Source organism: Mastigoproctus giganteus, chromosome 2, assembly GCF_048544385.1.
Source record: "Mastigoproctus giganteus isolate SK-2022 chromosome 2, ASM4854438v1, whole genome shotgun sequence".
Classification (NCBI taxonomy): Eukaryota; Metazoa; Arthropoda; class Arachnida; order Uropygi; family Thelyphonidae; genus Mastigoproctus; species Mastigoproctus giganteus.
In genome coordinates this window covers 181,379,564-181,401,649 of record NC_143576.1, presented here as the reverse complement: position 1 = coordinate 181,401,649, position 22,086 = coordinate 181,379,564, and the positions used below count along the sequence as shown (strand labels likewise).

At 37.8% G+C, this 22,086-nt stretch overlaps 1 protein-coding gene across 1 annotated transcript in view; it reads left to right on the top strand.

Moving 5' to 3' along the window:
* The first annotated feature begins 13,432 nt into the window (after positions 1-13,432).
* LOC150089807 (uncharacterized) overlaps positions 13,433-22,086 on the top strand; it is a 50,559-nt gene continuing 41,905 nt past the window's right edge. The window contains exon 1 of the mRNA XM_090368827.1: positions 13,433-13,525. The gene's annotated coding sequence lies outside the window, so the exon portion shown is untranslated. The remainder of the gene's footprint in view (positions 13,526-22,086) is intronic.

Below are 22,086 nucleotides of genomic sequence, written 5' to 3'. Positions count from 1 at the left end.
AGTGTTCCCACTATGCGGTGCTTGTGCCGAGCAGATGTCGCCCACTTGTAATCACGAGGATCGGAGCTTTTCGGGAATCTGGTGCACGCCTGGGTTTTACCTGGCTGTTGAGAGCGGTTATAAAATTGATAACATCTACGAAGTTTGGCATTTCAAAGAGAGCCATAAGTCGTTATTTGGTGGCTACATAGACACCTTCTTGAAAATCAAACAGGAGGCGTCGGGCTGGCCCGAAGGGGTTGAACCCGATGCATACATTTCCGATTTTAAAAGTAGGGAAGGTATTTCTATGGACAGGCACGAAATAAAGGCGAACCCCGCTAAGCGTGCACTTGCAAAATTATGTCTCAATAGTCTCTGGGGACGGCTCGCAATGAGAACTAATAGGGAGAGCACTGCAGTATGTAACACTTACGAAAGCGTTGTAAAGCTTTTCATGGATGATACAAAAATCATCCACGACGCCATGTTAGTGTCGGAGGAAATAATGCAAGTTCCATTTGCCCCGATTGACGGAACAGAAGAACCACACCGTCGGGGCAATGCATTCATTGGTTCTTTCGTCACTTCCTATGGCCGAATAAAGCTCTACAAAGCTATGGCCCCCCTACGCCAATCTCTTTTATATTGCGATACTGACTCGATAGTGTTCATCCAAAAACCGGGCGACGAACGTCCACCCATCGGTCACTCGCTGGGTCAGCTCACAGACGAATTGTCTGGGGACCACATTGTCGAGTTTGCCTCGACCGGTCCCAAATCTTACTCCTTCCGCACCCAAGGGGGTAAAACAGTGACCAAATGCAAGGGTGTGACTCTTAATGCCAAAAACGCGAAGCTGATCAACATGGACGTTATGACTGCTGCTGCAAAAGGCCAACATGTTGACGTTTCTGTCGAGGTACCGTTTTCTGTCCGGAGAGACAAACGTACTTCTCGTCTCCTTGAGTCCTCAGTAACAAAAAAAGTTTGGATTTACTTTCGCTAAACGTGTGGTAGGAGCCGACACACGCACTTACCCTTATGGATATTTCCAAGACACATAGTGAAAGCTAACCACCTAATCATCATACTTTCAACATTAGAAAAAAAAACCCAGTGAAATCCCCATGTTTTTTACACTAAGCAGTTTTTCAATGCCTACCTCTGGTGACATCTCCTTTTTTTTCAGGATGTCGGCGAAGTCGATCGGGCACGTACTTCCCCATCCTATTCCCACCGACATCACATTCGTGACGGCACTCGGATGGGAATCGCAGGGCGCCGGAGTGTGGGGGGATCGCGGCACCCCTCCCACCCATCACGTTGTGATGGGCGCGTGCATGGGGGGATCGCGGCACCCCTCCCACCCGTCACGAAGTGACGGGCGCGCTTAGATGAAGGGGAACACCTTTTTCATAACTCACAGTTTTTTTTTAAAAAAAGGGGACAATGTTTCGTTTTTTCTGGAGACGTCACCTTCTGTCTTTTACCGTTACTAGTCCTGCCTCTCGCATCGGCGCGCGAACACACATAAATACATGGTCCAGACTCGCGCGTGATCATTTACATAATGTTTCATCATCCCATCACAGCGATAGTCTCGGGAGCAACACAGAGCGGCAAGACAACATTGTGTTGTCACTGTTAGAAAATAGTGAACATTTAATTTCCCCACCACCTCAAAGAATCGTCTATTGCTATTCAGAACTTCAAGATAAGTTTCAGTGTTACCCGCAAATCGAGTTCGTGGATGGTTTAAACATCCCCGAATTCGATCCAAAAGTAAACAATTTACTTGTTTTAGATGATCCCATCAGCCAAGTAAAATATAGAATTGTTGTGTCAGAGATATTTATTAAAGGATCGCATCACAGAAATCTGAGTGTAATATTATTAACGCAAAATTTGTTCTCCCAAGGCACACAGTTCCGTACTATTAGCTTGAATTCACACTACTTGATTGTTTTTAAAAACCCTCGCGACTCGCGACAAATCTCACATCTAGCTAGCCAAGTGTTTCCCGGAAGGACACGCGTTTTAGTCAACATATATAAAGATGCCACACGCGATCCGCATTCATATTTGCTGTTTGATTTTCGTCAGGAAACTGCAGATATACTAAGGCTGCGCTCACACGTATTGCAAAGCGAAGGATCTACTATAATCTATGTACCCTCATGGCTAAGCGTCTAAAAAACAACGCTAATTTCATAAAGTATCTGGCGGAAGCTCGACCAAAACAAGCATCCACTCTGCTAAAGAGCTCAGATCCCACACAAATAAATTCGCTCTGTGAAATCTGCAAAAATATAATCAAAGGCTGTATTCCTTTGCCAGACAGAGTGAAAAACAAGTTACAGCGCAAAAAACGTCTGCTCAGAACACTAGCAGATAAAAAAGTGGCATTTAAAACCAGGCGGAAGTTAATAATTCAACAAGGAGGTGCTCTGTTCCCATTATTGGCCAGCATCGTAGCCCCACTAATTGCAAGTTTGATTCAAAGATGAACGAGCCTTCCCGCAAATTCTTGCTTGTAGCTGCACCGCCAGAACAAAAACAGATGCTCTCTTTAGACGAGCAAATGTCTGAAATCTTAAAAAGGCAGGATTTACTGCCAGAGTCAAAAGTTAAAATGTACCTTCAGATACTGCAAACATATTTAGGTCTGAAAAATAATGCCGCAAAACAACCGTCTCCGACGGCATCGAATGACATCGAGGGTACCGTATCAACAACTGCCGCCGCCGCCGTCGCCGTCTCACTACCCACAATTCCAGACTCTGAAGCGCAGCAACAACAGCCCGAGGGCGGAGTGAAAAAAAATCCCGTAAGCATGTCAAACGCCGATATACTGCTCTGATATCCCCGTGTCGTTTGAGAAGAAAACACACTTGGATATCGTTGTGGTAAGTTATTTTTTTTTCAATAAAACAGACACTTTTTAAAATAAATAAAAAATTTTATTTTGCAAGTAAATGTTGAAGTACATGTAATGTGGCTCTAACATCATTTGCCCACAAATCTTTACAATAATATTTGTTTACAATCTTTGACATAGAAATATTTCTACACCTATGTGTTAGGAAAAAAATTCAGTGTAGTCCACAAGCTATAGATTCTGGATGTTGAATCACCACTTTGTTATAAGTCCATTTCTTGCTGTTTTGGTTAAGGAACTCTGCAATGTCCTGTGTCGGTGGTCTTGCAAAGCTGTCGAAATATTGACTGCTGTTTTTTCCCAGGAAAATGCAAATCCAGTGAGTACCTGGCATATACGAAAAGTCCGTATTGATGACTAACAATGCTGGTTTTCTCTGTATTCTTGACGGTAACTCGTCCCTGGCACAGACACCGATCAGATGTTTTCTCGATTCACTGTCTGCTTCTAAAACCTTTAATATATCTCTAGTGTTCATAATTTATGATTATCGAACGGTCTTTAGTCACAGAAAGAATGTTTTCGAATTCGGCATACAAGATCACTGTAACGTTTTCGGGTAGAGGTTCTGCGAATTTCAGTTCGAGCCGAACTCCACCTCGTCGTAAAGAACTAATATGTGCGCCCACCGCATTGCTGTCTGGAGTTAGATCAAAAGCATAAAGCACATTCCCTTCAGTATAATCCAAGAGCGATATGTCGTTTCCACAGTCGGAATTCCACTTGTTTAGCGATGTAAAAAGCGATAGGTAGGACCGGGTATAATGTCCATTCTTATAATCGGGTGTTAGCGGAATGGAAGGGTACTGCACACCATCAGCAGTCAGAAGTAAATAACACAGGTTGTAGTGACCAAAATTGAATGGGTTGGTTTTGAGGGAGCCGTTGAAACTATCACTGGACACAATACCGACTATTAAACGAGCGGGGATCTGGCCTAGATATATATTGTCTCTAGTAGAGTCTGACATGCCTTTTGGAATTGAATAGTAACTTACATCAACTCTGTTAACGGGATATACAAGGGGATGTTTTTCAAGAACACTCATGTGGGCTAGCTGTATGCTGGGGTTAAGTTTAACTTTACGCACAAAAAGACACGCCTCATGTACGTGAATCTTCGCCGTATTGTCGAGAGACAACAGACAGAACTCGGGCGAACTGCGAACCATTCTAAGACGGATCGATACGCTGTTAATAATATATTTGGCTTGATGGCACAAATCTAGTCTGAGACGACCCAAAAGTTCCACAGTTTTGGTTTTCGAAAAAAAACTTCATACGTTGATTCATACCGCTGTCGGCCTGAGAAAACATTTGTGAAACATCGGAAACATTGTCTTTTACGAACAGCTCTGTAGTGAGTTGGGATTTTTTTGCTCCTCTGTCAAAATTCAAAAGCGTTTCTAAATAAGCTCTATACGGATATGTGTCGCTGCTTGGATTAATTAATTTGTCTTGAACGAAAAGATCCACATGTTTAAACATGGAGTGAAAAAAGTTGTTGACAACGCCGACACTCGATGTTAGTTCTTTTCCATCGCTTTGAGTTAACTGTACTTTGAGTCGCAAATAAATTTTTCCCAGGTCCAGATATTCTTCCGATGTTCCGGGTATGGAAAATTCTATTGGCCCCGGCGTGTCCACGGATGCTAAAGGCAAGAAAGTAACGTATGAAGATCGTTCGATGCATAGATTAGTAGCAGGCTGTGCAAACAGGTCTAATTCTGACATCATAACCTCGCCCATCATTGAAAGATGTCCTGATATTTTTTTTTTTTTCGAAGCTTGCCTCCCCTCTGACTACGGACTTATTGCTTAATGGCCTGTCCTACTTCAGAAGCTCGATTTATAAATGATCGTTTCACGGGTGCCCCCGAAATGACATCATCGATCATATTACGACCTGCCGACAACACTTGGCGACCTATGAACTTGGCAGCGGGTTTCAAAAGTGGAGAAAGGAATGTAAATGCTGATCGGAATATACTGCCTAAACCCTGGCCCCTCTGGATCGCTGCTCCTGCAAAGTAGGGATTTCCCCCCCCTGCACTTTGTAGTATTCGACGTACGCGTTCATTGGGGCTGAAAATGCAACTTAATTAGAGTTTTACCACCTCTGAATGGAAATAACTGACCGGTGTCTGTGCGAATTTGAATAGAAACGGATTGAATGCTTGAGAGAAGCACAGGGTAATAATCCAAATGTAAGAATTCACCACTGCTTCCGAACGGTACTACTCGCAACAGAGGCCCTCTAGTATCGCCTACAAACTGGTCCTCAATCAAGGCACTATAAACGAAATAAGACCCGACCCCTCTATTTATATCACCCGGAAATTTTGATCTCACCGTTCCTTCAAAACCATTGGCATACGTTCAAAACCGAGTAAATCGCCGAGTCCAGTCTCAGGGAAGCGAAGACGCACACTGCTTTCTATTTCGAAAGAAACAAAACCATGTGCATTAACAGAACCTTTAATTTCAGGGGCTATAAAAGTCATAACCTTTAGAATTTCGGAGACGCTATTGTAACGACCATAAGGAATTTTATGCTCGCGAACATCACGAGTCGGCGGTTGTATGAACACAAGCTTCCTGTCAACAGACTCACTGTCAGTTTTTATTGATGGTATCACTATTTTACCTTTAGCTATCCACTTTCCGATGTTCTCTCCTTTGGAATTTCTATATTTGTCAACAATATCACCCCTCACTGCTACCTTGTGGGCTAGTCCTAGAATTCGAGCTGTTCGTAAAGGCATACGCAACTCACAACCATTTTCAACACGAATTGTGAATCTCTCTTTGAATTCTGTCTCTTCTACTTTAAACTCTAAATTGGCATTAAGACCATACATATGCTCAATCAATTTAGTCGAATTTTCGTACTCGTCGTGCAACATGTAAACCTCGGGGTTCCTAATTGTTGGTTCTTTCTGTAGAATTGCAAACTCGGCCCAACCTTTGGAAATATTATCCCAGGACTTAGGTACGTGTATTTCTGCAAGTGCTACCTCCCACTTGCCTTTCAGCGATATAGTGTCGGGTAAGACGATGGTAAAATTAGATTGCGTATTCTGGGGATGGAAAGCCATACAGGCATTACTAGGTAGGGTTAGGAAGAACATCTTTAGCCGAAACCCAACTGTTGTAGGAAGCTGGATATCCTAACCACTTAAAATGGAATTGACGTTCTCCTCCCACACGTCGCTCCTTAAGTACTTTTTCAATAAGATACACGTCGATTGGTAACGAGTCGTGAATATTAACAAGCTGAAGCTGTTGTTCGTAAAAGGTACCTTCGATCGTATCGCCTGTTTTGTCTTGTACTCTGTACACAACTGGTTTTCTTCGTTTCAATACTTGAGATATAGTAAAAATCTCACGCGTCCAATTGCCCCAGAATCCTTTGCGGAATAGATGTGAACCTGTACTTAGAACGACACGATCCCCCAGTTTAAATTTAGGAATCTGTTCTTTGGTTTTTTTTCAAGTACAATTTCCTGTAGACGTCTTCTTCATTATGCAAAGTGACATCGGCAGGTGGCATTCCTATGGCTCGATGTGGGGTTTGATTATAAGTAGCTACAATGTCGGGAAGAACATGCACATATTTCTTACTTTCAGAATAAGTTATCCATTTAAATATTTTTTCTTTCAGAGTTCGGATGAATCGTTCAGCGATTGCAGCCTTTTTCTCCGATCTAGTAGTATAAAAATTAATGTTGAGAGACTTAAATAAGGCCTTCACATCTTTGTTTATAAACTCTCTGCCTCTGTCACTGTTAAGACTGAATGGCATTTCTTGCTTGAAAATTGATTTGAATGCTTTTACCATCTGCTTCGATGTTTTATTTCTAAGTGTTCTCACCCAGGCGTATCTAGAAAAAGCGTCTATACAGACGAGTAAATAACGAACTCCGCCATTAGCATCAGACAGATTGGAAACTTCTGCTAAGTCACACTGAAACGTATGGTGTAGTCCAGGAACTATTATTTGGTTTCTAGGAAAATTAATTCTTTGAGGTTTGTGTCTGACATAAGCAGGCTGAGATGACAAATACTCTTTCATGATACGCCGGGGTAATTTTGTATGTTTTTGTAATGCATTAATACCACTAAAACTCCCAACGATGCGCGGATCGTGGTAATCTAACATTTTTTTTTTTTTTGTTCTTATCCAGATGCAGTCTTACTTCCAGGATGTAATTTTGTATGTTTTTGTAATGCATTAATACCACTAAAACTCCCAACGACGCGCGGATCGTGGTAATCTTCTAACATTTTTTTTTTTTTTGTTCTTATCCAGACGCAGTCTTACTTCCAGGATGCACAAGACTACTGGTGGCGGGTGTGATTTTCTCTGCAACTTATGTACTGTTATTCAAAGAGGGTGGGGGTAAACCTCCCCTAAGTTGTAATTTTTTTTATTTATTTATTTTTTTATTATTTGCAAATAAAAAAAACATCTATTTGAAAAAATATTGTCTGTCTTTTTTTCTTAGAAAGGAGAAATTAAGTTTCCATTAATCAATAACCTTTTAGGAAAGAAAATGATTTCAAATATATATATTAAAAAAAAAAAAAAATCAAACTTGCAGACAGAAACAGAAGATGGCGCCAGTGCTTCACGAAGACTGTAAATAAATATAAACACATTTTACTTTTCAGGGTTTTTTTTTTTTTTTTTTTCCTGTTTAGAAAGACTCTACACATCAGAATACAAATTCAGCTTGCAGAGGAAACATCATAAATAGTTATGGGTAAAAAAAAAAAATATATATATATACATATAAATTTAACCATCAAAAAAAAAACATAACATTAAACATATAAAATGAAATGAAAATACTTAATTTTCAGCTTTCAGAATGGACCGGTAGATGGCGAGACAGTTTCTTGGTTGTTTCAAGTGCTTTTGGTAAAAAAAAAAAAAAAAAAAAAATTTAAAAACATCAAAGTAAATTAAAAATAAAATCTTTAATTTCATCTTTCAGAATTGCTCAAACAGATCGTGACACATCCTGCAAAAAGCTATGGAAATATATTTAAAGCGTTAAAGTCATAGCTATTGAGAAAAATATATTTAAACACCTTAAATAAAATCTTTATTTTCAGCTTTCAGAATGCTTCAACAGATGGCACCACCGTTTTCTAGGTCTTACTTTGGTATGGCAATCTCCGAGCACGAAGTGTTGTGGCTCCCCCAAGTATGTGGGAAAAAAATATATATATTTAAACATCTTAAATAAAATCTTTAATTTCAGCTTTCAGAATGCTTCCACAGATGGCGACACCGTTTTCTGTGTCTTCCATTGTCATGGCAATCTCCGTGCACAAACTGTTGTGGTCCCCAAGTATGTGGGGAAAAAAAAAAATATATATATATATTTAAACATCTTAAATAAAATCTTTAATTTCAGCTTTCAGAATGAAACGCTAGGTGGCGACACAGTTTCTTGGTTGTTACGATGTCGTGGCAATCTCCGTTCAAGAAGTATGTGAGAAAAAAATATATATATTTAAACATCTTAAATAAAATCATTAATTTCAGCTTTCAGAATGACACGCTAGATGGCGACACAGTTTTCTAGGTCTTACTTTGTCGTGGTAATCTCCGTGCACAAACTGTTGTGGTCCCCAAGTATGTGAGAAAAAAATATATATATTTAAACATCTTAAATAAAATCATTAATTTCAGCTTTCAGAATGACACGCTAGATGGCGACACAGTTTTCTAGGTCTTACTTTGTCGTGGTAATCTCCGTGCACAAACTGTTGTGGTCCCCAAGTATGTGGGAAAAAAATATATATTTATTTAAACATCTTAAATAAAATCATTAATTTCAGCTTTCAGAATGACACGCTAGATGGCGACACAGTTTCCTGGTAGTTACGATGTCGTGGCAATCTCCGTGCGTGTGTGCATGCGCGAGTGGGAGAGCTCGGGCTTGTGTGTGTGTGTGTGTGCGTGCGCGAGTCCACAATTCATTGCGAACACGGTAGCTTGAAAACCAACGCGGTAAAAACAGACGACTTCTACGGCATCAACCGGCCAGAAATCACAGGCAAAGTCACAGACGTAGTCGGTTTATACCCCCCAGACCAATCAGAACATCGGTTCGTATCCCCCTCCAATCAGAACAAGGCGAAATACAACTTCCTACGTCACACTCACACCACTCTTAACTATAACAGCTACATTTACACATATTCTTATAACTGAAAGGACCGGACTTATAAGCACCGGACCATCAGTAGCAATGACTTGGGTTTGAGCCTGGGTAAAGTAAAAAAAATAATTTTAATTTAATGTCGAAAATAAGTGGCGCCATCTAGCGGGCGAAATAAGAACTAAAATATATTTTTCCTCCGAATCGGCAACTAAGCCTCGGCGCAACAGCTAAACCTAAACCTCGGCTCGCCTCACTGGAGCACGCTCAAAACCGAAACGGCAAAACAAACGACCGAGGCGGCAGCACGCACGAAAATTGTCGCCAAAATTCATAGAGCCGTACTCGGTTAGAACCCCAACCGGATCTACTAGTATGTTTATTCCATTCCGTCGAAAGTCTCATAAGAAGAATGCTAAATTTTCTTTAAAATTACTTTCTTCGTTCAGTTTCCATTTTTCTTTAATCATCACAAGAATAAAATTCCCTTGCGTTTATTTGCTATGTTATTACTTATTGGCACATTACGGCCTGATGTATGAACAAGGGGGCTGACTACATGGTCTATACTGTTGATGAATGTACTAATTTTATTCTTTTTGCTTTATGGCTTTATTTCACATTTCGTCTACTGTTATGGACAAGTACAGAGATGCAGTTCCTGTTAAATGGTCAGGTGTAGTCCCCTGAGGAATTACCTGACCATGTATCAATATACTTCAGCTGACATCAGACGTTGCATTTTTTCGATCACTGTATTCGACTTATAACTACATTTGTCCACCCATATCCGATGACAGCTCTGCCATGTGTTATTTATATTTTACTTTATTTTGTTTAATCGCTTGGTATTAATAATTTTACTTTACACTTCGTTCACCTCCAAATTGACTTTGCAATTCAGCCCATAATTTTCTTAATTCATCATAATTTTTAGGATGTTATGGTTCTTTTGCTTTTTTTTAAATTTACAATTCTTCTTTTTTCTGATATCCTTATCCTCTAGCCTTTGATATTTTGTGTAATTTCCACCTTTGTATATATATATATATATATGCATTTCCTACTCATATATATATATATATATATATATATATATATATATATATATATATGAGTAGGAAATGCAAAAAAAAGAAAAACAGGAAGTTCACCTGAATGCGCAAGGTTGCAAAAACAGGATAGAAAAATATAATGATAAAATTAAAAGTAATTAATTGAAAATACAAAAAGGTGGAGAAGTAATTAATACAAGGTGCTAAGCCTAATAGAAGGAATCTAAGAAAGAGAAGAGAATGAGCAATTAAAAGAAAAAGAATGTAAAGAACCTAAAAGAAAAATTATAAAATTATATAGAATTAAAGGCTGAATTAAGAAGCCAATCATATGTACATGAGCTGAAAGGGAAATTAATAAATGTTAAATAATAGTGAGCATCAAAATGAGTGTGGTACGATGGTAAATATGAGAAAAAAAAACTTTTGATGGAACTACATAAAATTGGTACATAGGTCAGGGGATTACACCTGATCATATACCAAAACACTGCGTTTCTATGCAAACTTTTGTTGATGGAGAAAAGATTAAAATATAACAAAAAGGGGGAAACTAAAACCTCCAAAAACCTAAGTAAGGTAGCCCCAACACAGTGTATGTAATTTAAATTAAAACAAATTAAGATAAAAGCGCCTTATTTTCATGTACTTGGTTTAAAAGTATGAAATGCAAGGCAAATTCTGAATTGTCTAAAGAACGAAAAGTTTCTGAAAAATGTTTTGAAAAGACGAAAAGGTGATTTTATGTATATAAATCCAATAAATGTAACAGTCAGTGGTATAGAAATAGGAAATAATGTAGGGTAAGGGAAGATAATAAAAATAAAGGAGGCGAAAATAGCCAGAATGAGAAAAGTAAGAATGTCGGAATCGCCCTCGTATTGCACTGACAGTTCAAGTGATGGAAGTTTGTTTGTTGTTTGGAGCATTAGCAACGAAGGCCATATTGCTCGCGGAATATGCGGTGGTTATTCCTGACCTTTCCGCAGGCACCGTATTTGGTGGTGACGGGCTCGAACCCTGGTCTAATCAAGAAGCGTGTACTACGCACTGCTGCTCCTTCCCACCTGGCTACGGTGGCACCTAAATGATGGAAGAAAGAATAGAAAGTAGAAAGATGAAAAGAAAAGGAAAAGAGTTTAAAGGATACTAGGCAAGCTAGGTGTGCAAATACTCAACTTCTTAGAGAGGGCCTTGGCTGGGAGAGTGTTAGTAGAAGTAGAAACTAATACCACTAGCCTGTGTTATATTTTAGAATGCCGAAAAGTTCTTTACCCAAGAAAGTTGTTTTCTAGACAAGTAAATAGTTTCCCCAGTTTAGGAAATCAAAACGGAAGGAATGAAAATGCTGATATGTTGGTCATCATATTGAGAGTTCAAAATGCAATGTTGTATTTTCAGCCAAAAAACCCTTCTATTTGTCGTTTATTTTAACTTCTTAAGAAAGACTCACTTGGACTCCTAAATGGGAACACAAGAAAACCTGCCGACCGGGCTAGCCGAGTGGGTAAAGTACCTGCCTGGCAACCCAAAGGTCACGGGTTCGATTCTCGCCTCGGGCTTGGATCAAAGTACTGCAAAAACCTTGGGAGGTGCAATATGACCACAAAAGCCGATGCGCCAACAACTACCAAATCAAAAAAAAAAAAAACAAGAAAACCTATTGTCACAGATGGAGAGATAAATCTAAAGCCGACAGGGCTAGCCGGGTGGGTAAAGTGCCTGCCTGGCAACCCAAAGGTCGGGGCTTTGATGTGCACCTCGGGCTTGGATCAAAGTACTGCAAAAACCTTGGGAGGTGCATTATGGCCACAGAAGCCTATGCGCCAACAACTACCAAAAAAAAAAAAAAAAAAAGATAAATCTAAACTTTCTTTTGAGACTTGATAACTGCAAATCAAAATGAAACTATCTTTAAGAGTAGCCTTCAAGTGAAGACCCATTCGGGAGTTGAAAAGTGGAAGAAAGTTATACCTTCACAAAAGTCCATTTAACAATAAAATGCTTTAGAGGGACCCGCATACTATTTGAACTTATATTTTCTCTCAGAGCATTAGAAATAGGGGACAGAAGGGTTTACTGTAGTCAAACTATCGAAGTTGAGAGAGTGCTGGTATACTGTAATGAGAAAAAAAAAAATGCAGTTAATTTATGGTGTTCAATGATCTCAAAGATTTTACATGATGCCATTAATACAGCAATGGATCCATTATAAAAAAGAGTTTCCGAAATTGTGATTCGATGATCACTTATGGTAATGCAAGTGGTCCGCGAGGATCGAAAATGAAATATGATATTTTTTCGGTAGGCGACAGTCTCATTCACAGCGATGGGAGTACAGGTATAGCTATAACAATCTAACGTGTTCAACATTTGCTAAATGTGAGTACATACCATTGTATTTAAAATTAGTTATTAATATATTTCCACGTATAGTTTTTAAGATTATTTTTTGGTCTGTGGCCTCTACCTCAAATATCAAAGTGCTGCGTGTTTGAAAAGGGTTGAAAAATGTTGCCATACATCATAAGGAGACGAGAGGCCAGTTTAAATAGAAAAGTATTGCGCATACTTCGGATAATTATATAGATTCTGAATAGCGATTAATAACTGCACGTTCGATTCAGTTAAAGTATTAAAAGTATAACTATTAAAACGCCACATACAGGATTTGCATTTTAAAATTAATTCTCAAGGTTTCGATTTTGAGATGACCTAATATAAATGAATCCTTATAAAAGTGACCGTAGTGGCTGCCGTTTTGGCTAAGTCAAAGCTGCCACTTTAATTCAAAACTTAAAAGCAGTTTTTTTTTTTTTGTTAGCGGATCCGCTTCTGTGGCCATAATACATCTCCATAGTTTTTGCATTTTACTCTGATCCAACCCCGAGGCGGGATTCGAACCCGCGACCTTTGAGTTCCCAGGCAGGAACTTTACCCACCTGGCTAGCCCGGTCGGCCTTTAAAGCACTGAATATTTATGAAATGAATGCAGATATCATGCATTCAGAAATGGTCCAAGTTAAAAACATTCGTTTTGTAATATCGTTTCGGTAAACGACGAATTATAATTTCTAAACGTGTATATGACGTTCATAGAGATATTTTCGTATTCAGAATGTGTTCTGTTTATTTCTCACACCGGAAGCAATCTGATCTGATCAGTCTGTTCTGAATATTCAGAATAAATTTCACAAACGGGTGTGTCATTTTGATATGAAAGATTTACATAAAGTGATGCTTTATATATTGTGTCCTTTCCTGCATGTTCCTAGAATGAACCGCAGTATAGGAAAGTAAGTTCTGTAGCTTTTCCCTAGCTTATAAGTCTCGATTTTCTGAAAGTCTATTAGCTTACAGAGAAAGGCTAACACGTAAGTTGCAATTCCCTTCTTTAAAAAAAAAAAAATAGTTTATTCGTTTGCAAATATTTGTGAGTAGCAAATACATTTTTATCCTTAAAATTATTATGTTTTATAATTAAACTGATGCTTTCGCCTATTTGAAAAATTACTCGGTTTCCTAATGCTACATTTTCGCTAAAGATAAGTCGAAATTGAGTTTTTTAGACTGATTTATAGTTGCGAGTTTCTCTGGTATTGTACTGTTAGTGTATATTGCTCTGATATATTGTTAGTGTTAGTATATGGCTAGTTTATATTAGTCTGGTAGAGTATAGTGTATTCTTGTTTAACGGCACCAGGGGTTTCCCCCTTCTCGGCGTTACTTTCATTGTATGTTTTCCAGTTCACTGGGAAGGCCAGAGATTTAAAAGTGTATGGATTTTGTAAGTTTAATGTTGTGTATCGTTGTTTATCTGGCCATTTAGACGCTAGACCCCTGGGGTGTCCATATTATGCCTCCTGGAAACAGACCTGGTACCAAGTAATTTTATGTTTTTACTCTGGCAGGTTCTGCCACCTAATTTCCTGAGATTTCAGAGCTAGGGACTAAAAAAAAAAAATAATAATTTAATAGTTTTGGGAAGTAGTCGCTGAAACGTCAGGCCGAGAGGAGTTTTTGTATGCAGTTGGAATTTTGACAATTTTTTAAAATTTTTACATTGTTTGCGACGTTCACTGGTGTTTAGGCCGAGTAGAGGAGGAGACTGAAGACAGGGGGGAAGTCAGAAATATGGAGTCAATAGGTGAGGCGACTCTAGGTAAAAATTTTAAATTTAAATTTAGACTGTGTGGGTGGTATACTCTGAAATTGAACAGAGTAGGGGAGAGACTGGAGGCTGCGGAGAGGAAATAGGAAATAAGGGGTCGATAGAGGAGGTGACCCCTGTGGTCAGTGGGGAAGGCCCATATCCCACCAGGAGGAAAAGGAGGGCGAGGAGGGGAAGAGAGAGTGAAACCATCTCCTTCCCTCCCCAGGGAAGTGGAAGGAAAGTACCGTGGAACGGTACAGGATCTGCTGTGGCGTTGGCAGCAGAGCTGCAATGAGGTCAAGTGTAGTAGAGTCAGTCCATGGTCAAGTCTAGTAGAGGTAGAGTCAAGTCCATGGTAGGTCTTCTATTTAAGTTCTAGTTCTTCTAAAGACACATTAACTTCTAGAGTTGTGGGTCATTCCTGGGACAAGTCCCGTCCTTGCAATTCAGTTTGTTGAAGTTGCGCTTCCAACTGTCATCAAGTTTTCGGTTATAATCGTTTTCCGTTTCAAGGAGGAGAAGTCCTGGTTGGTGATATGTTTTGTCTTTGGCCATAGTCGGGTGGCATTTTCTCCTTTCCTCAGTGCATGGCAATTTGCGCTCTTCTTCTCGCGAAGAAATCCTGGGCGAATCGTGATAGTGCTTTATACTCTTCTTCCGTTTCAAGGAGGAGAAATTCTTGACCTCTTGGAAGATATCTCACTTTTGTAATCAGAATACATCTTAAGTCTTCGTAGATGGGACAGTCAAACATAAGATGGTTCCAGTCTTCTATCTCTTCACAAGTACAATGTGGGTTTTCTGTGAGTCTGAAGCCAGAGAGTTTAGCATTGAAGGGGCCATGCCCTGTTATTAATTACGTTGTATGAAGTCCAGGGAAGAACCATGATGGTGATTTCGGGTATACTCTGTGTGGGGAAAAAAAACTTGCGGGTGATCTCTCCTTTGGTGGTAACGGCACCCCTGTTTTGAAACTCCAGCAGCATGTGGTTCAGTAGGCATACTTTTTCTGCCATCCTGTTACCATATTTCGCTCCGTTGTAAACTCTGGTGACCGATTGTTTTTTCTTTGTGTCCGAGACAGAGCATTTTTTAATATGGATGACAACATGTGAAGGTTTACAGCCAACATTGGAATCTAAAAAATCTCTGTTTCACAGAAATAAACTTTGGAAACCGTTCCAAAGTAGTTTTTTTTTCTTTGTAGTTGTTGGCGCATCAGCTTCTGTGGCCATAATGCACCTCCCAAGGTTTTTTGCAGTACTTTGATCCAAGCCCGAGGCGGGATTCGAACCCGCGACCTTTGGGTTGCTAGGCAGGCGCTTTACCCACCTGGCTAGCCTGGTCGGCTTCAGAGTAGTGTTAGGCAAAATATTACGAATGCATACATAAATATGAATAAATGAATCAGTTAAAAATATTGATACATATTTTTAAATTTATATTTTTGTTTTATTGGAAAAAAAACATATGGTGATATGGTGTAGATGGAAGTAGGCGTATTAATACATTATGCCATTTCTTTTGCGAGGAGACTTAGCATCTTTCTCAGTCGTGTCAACTTAAGTTAAAACAGAGTATAATATTTAGAAGAAGAAGAAGAACTCTTTATTGTATACATAACGCACATGCGGTACACAATACCCTTCACGGCTACAAGCCAGGCATTTCTGGCTGGGACCCAAGTCTGTCAGTCCACAAGAAGAAGAGTTCCTTTTACGCAGGTATCTGTTAAGGGAAGTTTCACATAATAACAGATAGTGGGGAAACTACCGTACTGCCAGGTTCGCCATGATGGAGGAGGCCTAAGAGACCGTGGGAGGGCCCGGCTACTATTGTAAGGTTTTTTTAACTAGTACGTGCAGGGAATGTTCGACAGTCTCGTGCGGGTAGGCACAATTTGTCGTTTGGCTACGGATAATAGAGAGTCTTACAAAGGGTGTGTTCTGTACATTCATCACTACTTCCAATCACTGAAGATTTTGGTGGCAAAGGTACTGGCAGTTCTTTACCGTGTGGCACTGGCCTAATTGCTGATGGGATATCAGGTTATTTGGGCAGTCCTTGCCGTTTTGGAAATACCTTTTATTTTTGTCATGCATTTGAAATAGCAGTCGTCGAAATGATTCTTGGGCTCGCGCCACACCATAGGGACAGCAAAAAGTGCTCTCAGCTTTCCTTATAACCACAGCATTATGTTCGTCGTAAATTAATCCAACAGGTATATGGTGCCGATTATTTTCTTGGTCACCGACCTTGCAGCCGAAGTACAATGGATATGCAACTTTTGTGACATTGTATATTTTCTTCCTCTGAGTTTTTGTGGTTAAGTGTCCACAAATATAGCAGACGTTGTCTGAGTGATTGAAGCAAGTTCTTTGCTTTGTCTTCTCCATTTTATCAAGGCATTAACCTAAAAACAGTAAAATCAATTGGGAAATTTGAACAGAAGGGGAATTCTTATAGCGTAGTTTATCATAAACTATAAATGGAACAGTTGAATGGTGTAATAAAAATACAGACTTCTGTGGAAAAGTTCATCTAAGTGAAAAAAAAATACTATATATTGCAAGAACAGTAATGTTGTACTTGCTTAAATTTTAGCCCAATAAACAGAACCAACCAAACGTTAATAAGTTTAAAAATTGTATTTCAAACAGTAATGATATATTTGTACAAAATCCAGTTTTCTGGCTATATCTTAACTCTGAGACATGATAGGAAATTTTATGATTGATTTTAAATCCTCTATTCTCTATATAATAACAATATTAATACAATACAATGCAATACACCACAATTATTTATCAAGAGAATATGTTTACATTAAATGAACTTGTTAAAAAAAGTGAATTTCTTGACAACAAGTTGAAATTCTTCATTTACAAAAGTTTTTTATACAAATTCTTTTACTACCAGAAAAGACAATGATGTCACTACGCATAATACATTCCACAGTGTAAACAGAGATAGTAATTTATCTGTATCGCAATTTTAATCCACTTTATCATTGAGTATCAAGAATTTTCTTATTAGAAATTTTAATTTGGAGATGGGATAACTTCTCCTGAACCTGAAATGAACACTAGCCAGCAAGTTGTTTATTATATTCATTGTGTGCCTATCTCCAAATCTATTTAGTACCCTAGGATGAGGCAAAGTAATTGCTTTTGGGTTCCTTAAATTATGTGTGACATTCCTTTGCAGATTTGATTCTTCATAAATAGTGCTAAAATTTTTAAAGAATAAATTTAACTTCAGTTTTTCAACTGATTCAGTATTTTGTATTTTAACAAAAATTGCTTTCTCTTATTCAGGTCATTCCAAGAGTTTGTCCCCATTAAATGTTTCAAAATCCTGTGAATTAAGTTGTTTATTACCCTTATTTCAGTTATATTTGCTCGCTCGTGCCCACACATGTACTAAATAATTGAGTTGGGAGTCCACTAATGCATAATATAATGTAACTTTTGTTCTAAGATTTAACTTATTCTTAATGTAGTAAACAAAGTACACATAAAATCTCATTTTTCTGTACAGATTTGTTACATGCATTGCCCAACTTAGACTGTAGTCAATCCATAACCCAAGGTAACAATGATTTGAGACGTCTTCCACAGTTAGACATTTGCAATTCTGGAAATTCTGATCATGTAGGCATTCATGTTTATGTAATTTAATAGAGGAATGAAATCCAAGTTTTGATCAAGAGGTCTAATTACCAAAAATTTGTCTTTTCAAAGCTGAGTGCTAATTCTGCTGCAAATCTTTTGCCATTTTTGTCAGATTGTTTTCAATTGCATATAAGATTATATCATGTGCATCAATTTTTATAAAGGAGTTCTTTATTACTTCGAATATGTCATTTATAAAGATGTTGAACACGATTGGCCCAGCATGAGTGCCCTGAGGTACTCCTCTCTTTACATTATATGATTTTCCCTTTGTATTTTCTATTTCGATTGTTATTTTTCTTTTGGTTAAATAACTTGCTAAGAATTGATTGATTCTTCTCCTAATAGCATATTTCTCTAATTTCTGTTGCAATATTGGGATATCAATTAAGTCACATGCTTTGGTCAAATCTATAAATAAAATCATTAGGAAGTTATTGCTGTTTAAATGTAAGTTAAAAGAGTCTACTAATTTCTCTAATAATGTCTGGGTTCTCTTGCCCTTCTGATATGAAAATAGAGAGTTGTTTAACACCCATATTGATGTAACTATTTGCTTATATCGGAAAATATACAATTTTCTATTATCTTATTAATAATTGACTGTATTGTTATTGGTCTGTAATAGCAAAAGTCATCTGGTTGTCCCTTTTTATATATAGGAATTATCTTAAAAGAATGTAAATTTGTAGGATTGCTTCCCGACTCTTAACATCCGTGCTATAAGCTCCACCAAGAGAACAGAGAACTGCTCTTTGTTTCTTTTTACTTCTGTTACTGTAATACTGTCCAGTCCGTAAGAGTTCTTGTTCTTTAACTGTTCTATTATCTTAAGAATCTCAGTATATTGTGGAGTTAAGACTACACAAGAGTTTACTCTCTGAGGAAAATTATCTTGTTTAGTAAAGGAAGCTTGGCAATAATGTAAATTATATCTGTTCAGATCTAATACAGCCTTGGCAAACCTATTTGCAGCCTCATATTGTTTGTTTGTACTATCTATCTGTTCTAATAATGTTTTAATTTGGTTTTCCCTTGTTTGTTTCTTCCTTGTACTTAGCAGGTTATTTATAATGTTCCATTTTTCCTTTTTGAGTTATCTGCTTATCCATAAAAGGTTGATTGTAATAAGTGTTTTTTTTTGTTTTTGTATCATAGCTGTCAATTTATTTCTGAGTGTTTTATAATTGTGATAGTGTTCTATCTTTGATGGACAATTTCTATAATACCTGAAATATTTATCCCTTTGTACCATTAATTCTTCTATTTCGTTAGTCATCCAAAGTTTCTTGGATTACTAATTGCTTGATTCTGCTACTCCTAGTGTTTATGTTGCAGACTGAATGGTTTACTTTTCTCTCGATATTAAACCTCGAATTCTTTATCATTTTTATTATCTTATTTGAAAAGGCATTTACATTTGTTGTGTATGATGCTTGCTCACGTATTAACAAGTTTTCTATATTCTGTTTCAGTTTCCCTGTTGATAAATAATTTTTTTCTTCACATGGGTGTTGTTTTGAATACATATCTGCTATTAGTATACATGTTCTGTGATCTGAAAGTTGATTTAAGAGTATGTATGAATTAGCATACTTTAACTTGATGTTTGTTATAAAGTGATCTAAACAACAGCTTACTGTTCTATCTCCCTCCATCCTTTGTTGCCTAGTTATTCCAAATATGGTATGTTCAAATCCACAGTTGTTTAAGATAGCAGAGTATCTGAGAAGCACATTATTATCCATTTCATCTGTTAGTAAATTGGTATTGAAATCTCCTACTAGTATGGTCTTTTCAGTCTGTATGTCATCCCATTGCAAAATTATGTTTTCTAATTCTATTAGGAAGCTGTTTATTGAATCTGATGGTGGCCTATAAAACGCACAAATCATGAATGTGTTTTCTGGATTATCTTCCGATAATTTGACACAGCAGTTTTCACAAGACTGAGTTAAGTGCTTGACCTGTATTGCCTTAAAGTATGTTCTATAGTATATTATTATTCCTCCACCCCTTCTCAAATCTCTCAAAATATAGACCTTGTATGTTATAATTTGAAATTTCATAACTTTTTATGTTAACCTCTGTTAAGACTATACATGAAATATATTCTTTCATTGCATTAATATATTGTAAGACGTTAAACCAATTTTTTCTTAATGATCTGATGTTCAGAGAACAGATACCATAAAGAACTGATTTTTATCAATTATAAGCGTTTGAATACTAGGATTATTTTAAAATGTAAAGTTGAACTGAATGTCTGTGATTCCTCAAAAAAGCATACCTGATGTCTTAATTTTACCTTAGGTCTAGATTTCAGAAAATTACAATTATTCACAATTAAACAGTCTATTTTATATACTGCAGATCCTTTGAACTCCGAATTCTAATGGCTCTTGAAGATTCATTCTTCTTCACATAGATCCTTCTATGTTTCAACCATAAAAATTTGTAACTGTGAGTTTTTACTAATTGCTTTCTTTCCCAAAACAATTGCTTGAGTTAAGTTATTAGGTGGTCATTTATGTAGATTGGAATATTGCTATTGTTCTGATATACATCATTTGCTGTCAGTCGTATCTCCTTTGCCTTTCTCATCCATTCCTCCTTTACCACATCATTTGAAAATTTGACAATTAGTGTAGGCTTGTCGTTTCATTTCTTATTGTTGGATATGTAATAGTGTTCAACTTCTTCATTGTGCTGTAGCTTCAATGTAAGTCCTAGCTGCTGTATAACAAGCTAACTTGGCCTGCTAATCCTGTTAATCCTACTATTTCTACGTTGTTTGGTAACATCTGTTGTTCCATCGAGTCAATCATTAAGTTCATTAAGTTAGAATTTTCCTTATTTTGCTTGAATGAATCTTCCAGATCCACAATTCTGTTACACTGGGGTTGTTTTATTACTTCTTACTATTATTATTTTCGTTCGGACTTCTCTGGATGACATATCTGCATAGCGGGACGTTTTCCTTCCTTAATCATTTGTTCTGTCATAACCCCAGTATACTCATGTGACTGTCTAGTGGTTTTTCATATTAGGACAATGGTCTCGGCCCTCGGTAATCCTATTCAACGTAAGGGAATAGGAACTGCAGCTTCGACCAGGGCGCTGTGTTAATACTCAATCCCTTTCCAGTTTTAGTCAGGAATTTTGAGCACCGCAATAAAAAGTTCTATATATAATTCTTTACTTACTCATTCGTGTGAATGGAGAATAGGCTTGAGGCATATGTTTAAAAGAAAACATAGTTTAATACAATCTACTATAGAATGAATACATGTATAATAACTACTGCCCTAGTGGCAATGACAAGCAAATCCTAAATCATCTAGTTACACTAATATAACTGATTTCATGGATTTAAGAGTTCTTAGCATTATTGATCTTTGGAAGTTAATGGGCTCCTCACATAGGTTTTCTTCGTGTGGGTACTTCATCTCAGGCAAGAACTGACATATGACATAAAGGTTATACAAACATGGTGGGTGTCGATACTAAAATACCGCGCTATAAGATACATCACTTTGCCTATTGTTAATTTGTGAAACCGACAATCTGAGTGATGCGCTATTTAAGATAGCAGTATTAGGGTATTCTATACTTAACAATACTAGCATAATAAATCATATTCAATGAGGAGTAAAGTTTATGCATAACTGTAGGGAGTAATTAGAACTTACCGAAGTTAAGCCGACTCCTTCGGCTATTTACGGGGCTCGAGGTCGGTCTCTCCATCATTTTTCTATCTTCCTCTATCTTTGTCACCTAGACTTCACTGCTTAGCTCGCAATTACTCTTTGCTACTCTGAAACTGGGCGCCTCCGTAGCCAGGTGGGAAGGAGCAGCAGTGCGTAGCACACGCTTCTTGATTAAACCGGGGTTAGAGCCCGTCACCACCAAATACGGAGGATGTGGAAAGGTCAGGGAATGACCACCGCATATCCCGGAGCAATATGGCCTTAGTTGCTAATGCTCCTAAAAACCAAATAACATAACAACATAACAACATAACTCTGAAACTGCTTGTTCTCCCGTTGACCTCACGTTCTCCAACTCCTCGTCGGTCTCTCATCCTCCTGGTATTATGCACCTTATC